Here is a 10,670-nt window from a genome sequence, read left to right as displayed (position 1 = left end):
CTAGTATGCCAGGTAGTTCCCCCATTGGGGATATGCTCCAAAGAATGACCAGCCCTTTCCTTGATTCTTCCATAGTACTCCTTATATAGAAGCAATCATGATAAGAATATGAACAACCACAGTTTGGAACCTTTCCTCATGCTGGCCCCATACTTACTTCATGCTTTACTGGCATGCTTACATAATTCTTAAAGAAACTCTGTTAAGAAGATGTTATTTTGTAGGTGATAGAGCTGAAAGTCGGAGAAGTTAAGGTACATAGCTAGAAAGTAACCTTGTTCATTTCAAACCTACCAGTCCCTAGGACCAGAGAGTTCTTTCTGAACCACTTCTCTGTACTGCACCACTTGATCCCGTGAGAGCCTACTCTGCGTTTTCAATACAGATAGGTGAAAAGCAGGCAAATCTCTAGGTGCCTTGAGGATTTTTATCAACTAAAAAAGAAAAACTAATTAACTAAATGCCCCAGAATTGTGAGCAAATGGAGTGGTTGTTGTGTAGATTTTTGATAAGACGATGCATGTGTGGTTAACGCACTTTGAACAGGACAATTTGTCTCTGATCTGGAATTTTATATGCTTTTGAATTGCACTAATAATGTCACATTAGCAAGTTTATTACTCCTTAATTGATAAATACATTTTCAACATTCCTAACCAGTTTGTAGCTTACTTGAAACAAAACAAAACAAAACTGTTCTGTGAGATTATGTTGGAATCAGATGCTCATTAAACTTTTAAATATAATGCCTCAGACTGTAGCATTTTAAATACCTCTTTATATGGTAAGTCACTGAAAGGACTGTTAATGCTTTCCTTCTATATATTGACATTTTATGATTTTGTACTTTATGATTTATTTGAAATGTAAAAATAATGGTATTTTGTTTTATATATCTTCTTAATATCTAATTTTTAGTTCTCTTTTTTAGCATAATTTTTGGTGCTCTTATTAAACTTAATTTTAATGGAAATTAACTTTAATGGAAGTTAAAATTAGTATCATGTCTGGGTTTTTTTTTTTTTCTTCTTCTTGTTTTAACTGCTAAACAAAACTTTTTTTAAACCAAATGTCAGGTTAGGAAATGGAAGAGGCAGCAGACTTCCAAAGAGAGAGGGATGGCCACACAGAAGCGTGGCTGGAGACTGCTCAAAGCACAGTAACTCTCAGGGCGGTATCACAGCTCATGTCTCTGATTTCTCACACCCAAATCCGGCATTATTTGCGGGAGAATGGATCTATCTACACAAGCCCCTTGTGGCAAAGTGTTGAGTGCTTGTCTCTCTTCCACTTATCAGCTCTGAGGGAAGAGTTTCTTTTAATACCGCAACCTATGAATTTTGCCTACAGATGAGCCCCCTGCCAGCTTCTTCCATGGCCCATTCTCCCTCCTACTGTCACAGCTTAGAGTGACCTAAAGTGGCCCTTCTGAAAAACTCCCTGCTATAGACTAAATGTGTGTGTGCCCCCTAAATTCATATATCATCACCAATGCAGTGGTGTTTGGAGTGGGACGTTTAGCAGGTGACTAGGTCCTGATGGTGGAGCCCTCAGGAATGGGATTAGTGTCTTTATTAAACAGGGTCCAGAGAGCTCCCTTGCCCTGCCACCACGTGAGAATGCAATGTGAAGACAGCTATCTGTGAGCTGGGAAGTGGGCTCTCAACAGATCCTGAATCTTCCAACCTCTAGAAATGTAAGAAATACATTTCTGTTGTTTATAGGACAGCCAGTCTGGTATTTTTATTATAGCAGCCTACATGGCCGCTCCCTAATCTCATCACCCAGTTCAGTCCCTTCACAGCCCTCCCTACTATCTATGGTTATTCTGTTTATTTAAACCCTCAGCTTCTACAATCTGTTCCCCTTCCCCTTCTACAATCTGATGTGCAAGTTTTTAATTTGGATGAAGTCCAATTGGTCTATTTTTTCTTTCATTGCCTATGCCTTTGATGTCCCATCAAGAAATCATTGCCAAATCCAATGTCATGAAGCCTTTCCCCATCTTCTAAAAATTTTATGGTTTCATCTTTTGTGATTAGGTCTTTCATCCATTTTGAGCTGATTTTTGTACGTGGTGTAAGGTAAGATCTAACCTCATATTTTTGCCCGTGGCTACGGTTTCCCCAGTGCCGTTTGTTGAAAAGACTGTCTTTTCCCTGTTGAATGGTTTTGGTACCCTTGTCAAAAATCATTTGACCATATATAGGAGGACATATTTCTGGGTCAATACTATATTTTAAAAGAATGAGGGGCACCTGGGTAGCTCAGTTAGTTAAGCATTCAATCTTGATTTTGGCTAAGGCCATGAGCTCATGGTCCTGAGGCCCAGCCCTGCAGCAGGCTCCATGCTGGGCATGAAGCCTGCTTAAAATTCTCTCTCTCCCTCTCCCTTTACCCCTCCCCCACATGTGTGCACGCACACTGTAGTCCCCCCCCCAAAAAAAAAAAAGCTCTAAAATAATCACTAAACAGTTTTGTACTGATACCAGAATATTCAGATAAATCAATGAAACAAAATAGAGATAGCAAACCCATATCCTCTAGTATAAAAGTGGCATTACACCATGAAGGAACAGGAAATAAGGTCATAAAACAAGTGCTAGGCCAATGGTTAATTATTTAGAAAATCAAAATAACACATTTTCCCTCTTCTCATATGCCCAAATCCCAAGAGTTAGGTCTAAAAAATAGAAATAATATTGTACGTATCTATGAAACTTTTGATATGGGAATGGGAGCTAATTTTCTAAGTGTAAAAGAGTAACAGATTCAATCACAAAAATAAAAGCACAGTAGATTTGATGACATAAAAACAGAGAACTTCTGTGTTCCAAAATGACAGTTGGCAAATCATGAAAAATAATTATATCAGCCTTGAAAAAAATTTAATATTCTTAATAGAGTGCTTATGATTCGGTGAGTAGAAAGCCCAGTTTTAAAGATAGGTGGGGGCTCAGTGGGTAGAGCATGAGGCCCTCGAGAGAGTTCAACCCCATGTTGAATATGGAGCCTACTGACAAAGTAAATAAAATAAAAATAGGTAAAAGATACACAAAATTTTGAAAATACAAATGGCCAATACATGAATAAATGTTAAAATTCATCAAAAATGCAACTAAAACAGATACCAATTTTTGCCCATCAAATTTAAAAGATATTTTTAAAGAGAAAAAATACCGAATATTGATAAGGGAGAAGCATTCACACACTGCTGTTGGCCATATAGACTGGAGCTACATTTCTGGAGGAAAATTTAAGAATATGCATGAAGGTTTTTAAAGTATTTGTTCCTAAATGCAGAGTGGTATCTTACATTGGATTTTGGAAAAGAGTACCACATTAACAGACAAACCTGCAAAACCCAATGAAGTCTGGAGTTTAGTTAATAGCATTGCCTTCAGTGTCTTCATTTTTGACAAGTGTACCGTGGTTATGTAGAATGTCAAAATTAGGGGAAGCTGGGGGAAGGGAATACACAAACTGTCTGCACCCTCTTTGCAACTCTTCTGTCAAATCTGTCAATCAAAACTCATTCCTCCCAGAAGTTTTTTTAAGTAAATTTCATCCCCTTTGGCTCAATAAATTCTACTCCTAAGATATAACTATGGCTAATGATGAGAGATCAAAATAGTTTTGGAGAAGTTATTCGTTATTCATTGCAGTGATATATTTGATAACCAAAGATAAAAGGAAAGAAAAGCAAAGCATTCCAAATGCTCAACACTATGGGCAATGTAATAGCCACATTCATGCATGCATAAGATAATTATGAGAAATGTTCTACATATTGGGGCATAGAAGCAACCAAAACAAAGGTCTTTGACATTAATGAGCTTAATTTCCAAAAGAGAAAAAAATGACAGCAAATAAGATAAAATGTGTAGCATATTAGTCATAAATGTTAAAGATAAAAATAAAATCAGGGAAGGGATGCAAAATGCCAGGGAGAGATTGCACTTTCAGGTAAAGAGATCAGAGAAAACCTCACTGGGAAGCTGATATTTGAGTGAAGACCCAGGGGAAGCAAAGAGTGAACCCTGGGCAGCATGGAGGCAGAAGGAGCAGCAAGTCTACAGGCCTTACTGCAGGCATGTGTCTGAAATGTTCGAGGAACAGAACATCTGAAGCAGAGTGAACAAGGAAAATGGTAGTAGGAGAGGAGATGATAAAGTTGCAGGAGAGGGCAGATGATATAGATAGTGGCTCAATCTGAGTGAGATGGGAGCCATGGAGGGTTTTGAATAGAGAAGGGACATGACATGACTTACAATTGGATTCTCTCTGGCTACTGTGTTAAGAATAATCAGAATGGGGGTGGGGGGAGAATAATTAGAATGGGGACAAGGGTGGAATAATAGAGTATTATCTAACAACTGTTAATAACATTTAATGGCATAAAAAGTGCTCAAAATATTGCATTATAATTTTAAAAGGAATTTTAAGCAGTTCCTGGTTGGCTCAGTTGGTTAAGCGTTCGACTTTGGCTCAGGTCATGATCTCAAGGTACATGATTTCGAGCCCCACATCGGGCTCTGTGCTGACAGCTTGGAGCCTGGAGCCTGCTTCGGATTCTGTGTCTCCCTCTCTCCGCCCCTTCCCCACTCATGCTCTTTCTCTCTCTCTCTCTCTCTCTCAAAAATAAATAAACACTAAAAAAATTTTTGTAAGGAATTTTGAAAGGAAGACATAAATCTAAACACATTATGATATGTCCTTCTAAAATTATAGACTGACAGAAATGTGGATAGTAAAACTATGGTTAATTTTTGTTTTGCTCTTGTCTATGTTTATCAACTTTTCTGTAATGAACATCTTTTCTTTTAAAACTAAATGAATAAATAATATCCACCATATTATGAATTGCTCACCTGTAATCAATTGAGTATGATTATGATTTCTTAGAGCATAGAGCCTGTTTGGTTCAAGATACTTTAATACTCATTGTAAAATGAAAGCTTCTATAGTTCTTGATAAAGCATACTAAGCATTTTTAATGGAAACTTTGTTAGTCTAAAATGATGACAGGCTAGGATTTTTATACTACAGAATTTTAAAGCTAAAAGGAAATTTAGAGATGATTTAATTTGGTCTTCTAATAGATGAGGAGATGTAAGGATCAGTAATGAGATGACCAGCCCATGCATTCTTGGATTCAGATACCTGGTCTGATCCCACCATTCGGTCAAGGAAAATTGATAGCAAGATGCCAAACTTTAAGAACCTACCTAAAACATCGAAGGCAGTGTTCCTATTTCTTATTATTTCAAGTCCCTAAGTCAAATGGCATTGTTTTAAGTATTCATCTATTTGAAGCCAATTACTTATTCGTTTAAGAAATATGTTCAATGGCTAGTATATGCCAACCTCTGTGAAAAACTTTAAGAAGAACTTTGCCTACGTGAAAAGTTATGCTTGTACACTTAAGAAAAAAAAAAAAAAGAAAGAGCTTAAGGAATTTAAAAATAAAAAGTACTACCACTATCAGATTTTTAACACTCTATTAACTGTGTATTGAAAAAGCTCTTTGCTGCCCCATTGTGGGGAAATAAAAATCTTCCCATTAAACATCTTAAAGGCAAGAGTTACATTGGAAATTAAAGATAATTTCTCTGGGGGCCTGAGATTAGCTTAATACCATTTAGTCATGTGAGTGGTAAGTTCTTTCTGCTCTGTTAATAAGACACGTAATTGCATAGAAATCAATAAGGCCCTGCTTCTTTCAGGAATCTTCTGATGATGGATGTAGGGGTAAGTTGTAGACAAAAACTTCTAAAGGACCAGGGCTCAAGCTGATGAGAGTTGTTGCCTCAGGTGAGTGTACCTGGGTAGAAAGTCAAACACAGCGGGGTAATGAGGACAGGACCAGGGGCATGGCACACTTCAGACCCAAGTGTCCCTGCAGTAGCTGGCCACATGACCCCTCTGGGCCTCAGTTTCCTCATTTGTCAAAGATTTGGAGCGAGAGAGAGGATCTCTCAGGACTCTGCACAGCTTTGTTATTCCACAGTTACGGCCTCCCATATTGAGAATCTTGGCTGTGCCCAGGAACTATTAACCTAATATCCTCCCCACCCCCCAGGAGGGAGTTGTGACGTTTCTGGGCATCTTTCTCCTCCCTGCTTTTCTGCTATTCATCTACCGTGGGCATATCCAGGAATAAAAGCAGGCAGTAGAAAGAGGACTGAACTGGAAAACAGTGCCTGGATTGAAGCCTTGGTTCTATAATTACCTTCTCTGTGTAATTTTGCTAACCACTTAACCCCTCTGGGCCTTGATTTTTCCTGCTGTCACAGAATAGAGTTCAGCTAGACCTGTGATGCTTAACTCTAGCATCATTCGAGACTCATCTGGGGAGTTTGATAAAAATGATGATGCCAAGGCTCCACCTCAAACCAGTTAAATCAGAATCTCACCAGTAGAGGGATCTTACTGGGAGGATAGAAATGTTTTAAAACTGATTTATAGTGATGGTTGGTAAAAATCACTGATTTGCACACTTGAAATATGTGATAATATAAAATAAGTCTTTTTCCCAACAACTAGCATAACCTGAAATATGATAAGAACTTAAGAAATTGAGTCAATGGTATTTCATTGACTAGAAGTCTAAAAACAAAGATGTAAACAATGTTTTTTTAATAATAAATAATCTCTAGGATAAAATATTTTTAAAATTCATATTTATTTATTTTTGAGAGAGAGACAGAGCATGATCAGGGGAGGGGCAGAGAGAGAGGAGGACACAGAGTCTGAAGCAGGCTCCAGGCCTTGAGCTGACAGCATAGAGCCTGATGTGGGGCTTGAACCCACAAGCTGTGAGATCATGACCTGAGCCGAAGTTGGATGCTCAACCAACTGAGCCACCCAGTGGCCCCTAGGATAAAATCTTAAAAAAAAATTTTTTTTTTAATGTTTATTTATTTTTTGAGAGACAGAGACAGAGCATGAGCTGGGAAGGGGACGGGGGGGGGGGGGGAGTCACAGATTCTGAAGCAGGCTCCAGGCTCGGAGCTGTCAGCACAGAGCCTGATGCAGGGCTCAAGCCCATGAACCATGAGATCATGACCTGAGCTGAAGTCAGCTGCCTAACCAACTGAGCCACCCAGGCGCCCCTAGGATAAAATATTTTTAACATTTAGGCCAAACATTGTGTTTGAGATAAAGGATAATTGAAATGGCTTTATCTAGGAACCAAGATGAAAATTTTAAAAACAGATCTCAAAAGTGCAAGCAAATAAAAGCAGTGACCTAAGTTGTACACGCTTCAATACTATATGTAGTTTTTCCTCTTTTCTTCCTTTTATTTTTTATTATGGACATTTACTATGGACCATACATACAGAAGTTAAGCACAAATCTTGTTTCATCTATACCCAATCCACATTCCACCATCCCCATTCTACACTGACTTATTGGGAAGCAAATCTCAGACATACCATGTGAACATATTCAAACGCAAATTTTACCTTGATAGCTCAAATCTAGTTGTAGTTATATTTCAAAGAAAAATTGACAAACGGTACAAATATATTCATATAATAATCTAGGAAATTTCAGAATGTCAAAGAGTAGAAGGACATGGTTACACTATTTGTAATTCTCTTTTTTATGATTAAATTATAAGTGTAACAACTGTAAGAATGTTATTGAATGTTGTATTTCTTATAGTTTCTTCTTATTCAGTCTTACTACTCAGACTTTTTTTTAGTTACTGTGTGTGTTTTATCTAAAAGGAAGTTTTCCACAAGGAATATACCAATTTGGCATTTCTAATTCTAAATTCTGTTCTTCTCCCGTCATGTTCTGTTTAGTAGCATTTTTCCGTATTTTTTCCAATCTCAGTTTGTTTAGCAACCTTCTCCCCACCTGATACGCAAAGGCTTGAGGTAAGTTGTCAATTAGTATAGTGTTTGAAAGATCTTTCCAAAGGATATTTAAGTCCTTATATAGTTTCCTTGTACACAAACACAATGTTCATGGCAAAGCCAGTGCCTAAACATAGAAATAAAAACTAAATTAACTAAAACCTCAATAAATCTCTTATTTAAAAAGAGAGATTGGGGCACCTGGGTGGCTCAGTCGGTTAGGTGTCTGACTTTGGCTCAGGTCATGATCTCATGGTTTGTGATTTCGAGCTCCGCATTGGGCTCTGTGCTGACAGCTGGGAGCCTGGAGTTTGCTTTGGATTCTGTGTCTCCCTCTCTCTCTGACTCCCCTCTGCTCATGCTCTGTCTCTCTCTCTCTCTAAAAAAAAAAATAAACATTTAAAAAAATTTTAAATAAAAAAAAGAGAGAGATATAGACAGAGATATGGCAACTAAATGCTAGACCTGACCCTAGATTGGATTCAGTACTAGAAGGAAAAAATGTATATATGAGTGATATTATTGGATCAATTAACTAAACTGGAATACAGGTGATCAATTAGATAGAAATGTTGTAACATTTAAATTTACTAATATTAAATTTATTAAATTTACTAATGTTGATAACTGTACTATGGTTATGTGAGAGAATTGCCCAACTCTTAGGAAATATATGTTGAAATACTAGATGAAGAACAATGATGTGTGTAACTTACCCACAAATGGCTCAGATAATATATATATATATATATATATATATATATATACACATACATATGTATACATATATACATACACATATATGTATATATATATATATTTCTATGTGTTATACATATCTTAAATATTATGGATAGATATAGATATATAGATAGGTAGAAATAGATAATAGATAAGATAAAAATGATAAAGCAAACGTATAAAGTATTAACAATAGGTAAACATGGGTAAGAGGTATATGGGTTTCTTTGCATTATTCTTATTCTTGCAATTTTTCTGAGTCTGCAATTATTTCTAAATAAAAATGGAAAAAATTTAAATATAATTGTGACCATGACTCCCATAAAAAGGTCCACCCTGATCTGGCCCCTGCCACCTTCCAATCTCAATTTTATTCACTCCAAAGAACCCTATGCTTTGGTTATTTTTTTTTTTTCTTAAGTTTATTTATTTTGAGAGATAGAGAGCAGGGGAAGGATAGGGAGAGAGAGGAAGAGAGAGAATCTGAAGCAGGCTCCACACTGTCAGCATAGAGCCTAACGGGGGTCTCAAACTCATGAACCGTGAGATCATGACCTGAGCCCAAGTGGGACGCTCAACCGACTGAGCCACCCAGGCACCCCAAGAAATTGCTTATTATTTCTAAAATCAATCATTTTACTTTTTTAAAAGTTTACTTATTTATTTGAGAGAGAGAGAGCAAGCAGGGGAGGGGCAGAGAGGAGAATCCCAAGCAAACTCCACACTGTCAGCACAGAGCCTGATGTGGGGGTCAAACCCACGAACTGGGAGATCATGAGCCGAGCCAAAGTTAACCCACTGAGCCACCCAGGCACTCCCAATCATTTTACTTTTAAAAATAAGCCAGGAGTCACTGTCAGCCTTAACTCTAAATATCTGACTGAAAATCTCTGAGAATTGTAGTTAGTTAAAAATGTATTTTAGCCTTGAACTCATTTATAAATAAGCTAGCATTTGGGGTCTTTATGAAAAATAAGTAAGAAGTTAGAAAAAGCAGGGGCACCTGGGTGGCTCAGTCAGTTAAGCATCAGACTTTTGATCTTAGCTTAGGTCTTGATCTCAGGATCATGAACATTGGGCTGCATGCTGGGCATAGAGCCTACTTAAAAAAAAAAAAGTTAAGAAAAGCAACTTTGGTTTTTATGGCTAGAATTTAAGGTACTTGTGAAAGAATAGAAGGAAATAGATGAATTTAGAATGTTGAGGCAAGGACTTAGAAGTTTAGTCTTTATCCTGTGGATAAAGTTTTTAAAACGAGGGGAGTAAAGTGATCTAGCACCAGGGACACTAAGAAGGATGGAGTTATGAAAAGGGACTTGAGGTCAGAGTGGATTCAAATCTGAGCCTGTCCAGTTATTAGGTAAATTACATTTAATAAACGATTTGACCGTTCAGAACATTGGTTTCTTCACCCTTAGAGGAGGATAGCAGTGGTAGCCTTAGGGCTGTTACAAAGAGAGGCCAAACAGTGGTCAAGAACATGAGCCCTGAAAACACACTGCCATGGGTTTGAATTCTTCCTGTGCCAGTCATTAGCTGTGTGACTTTGACTACGTTACTAAACCTCTCTGTACCTCTGTTTCTTTATCTATAAAAGCAGGGTACCCTTAGTACCTACCAAAAGTGTCATGAGGATTTGATGAATTTTCCAAGTAGAGGGGAAATAGAGGGAGAGAGCCGTTAGCTGTGTTGGGATGTTGGACTGCCAGCATGGTAAAAGCCAAGACACGTATTTAAAGTCAGCCATGATACTTTTTTTCCTCCCTAAAATCTCAAGATGATGAAAGTATTTGTAAAATTGTTCAATGTTATTAGAGATTTGCCTTGTGTGTTTTATAAATCATTCTGAGAGCATCTTTCAGTAGGGTATACAAATAACTGTGCCCGTCTCAAATTACCCATGTCTTGCTTATGCAAATCTTATGATTATTTCCTTGAAAACCATGCTGACAAGTGTGACACTGTCAACCCTCATTAATTTCGCAGTCAGCAAACTTCTAGCTGAACTTTCTCGGCTTTGCTCTTGTGCCACCCTAAGCAGGCACAGGTTCTGGTTTTCTA

This window comes from Lynx canadensis, chromosome B1, assembly GCF_007474595.2.
Source record: "Lynx canadensis isolate LIC74 chromosome B1, mLynCan4.pri.v2, whole genome shotgun sequence".
Taxonomy (NCBI): domain Eukaryota; kingdom Metazoa; phylum Chordata; class Mammalia; order Carnivora; family Felidae; genus Lynx; species Lynx canadensis.
Note: the sequence above shows the minus strand (reverse complement) of the source record.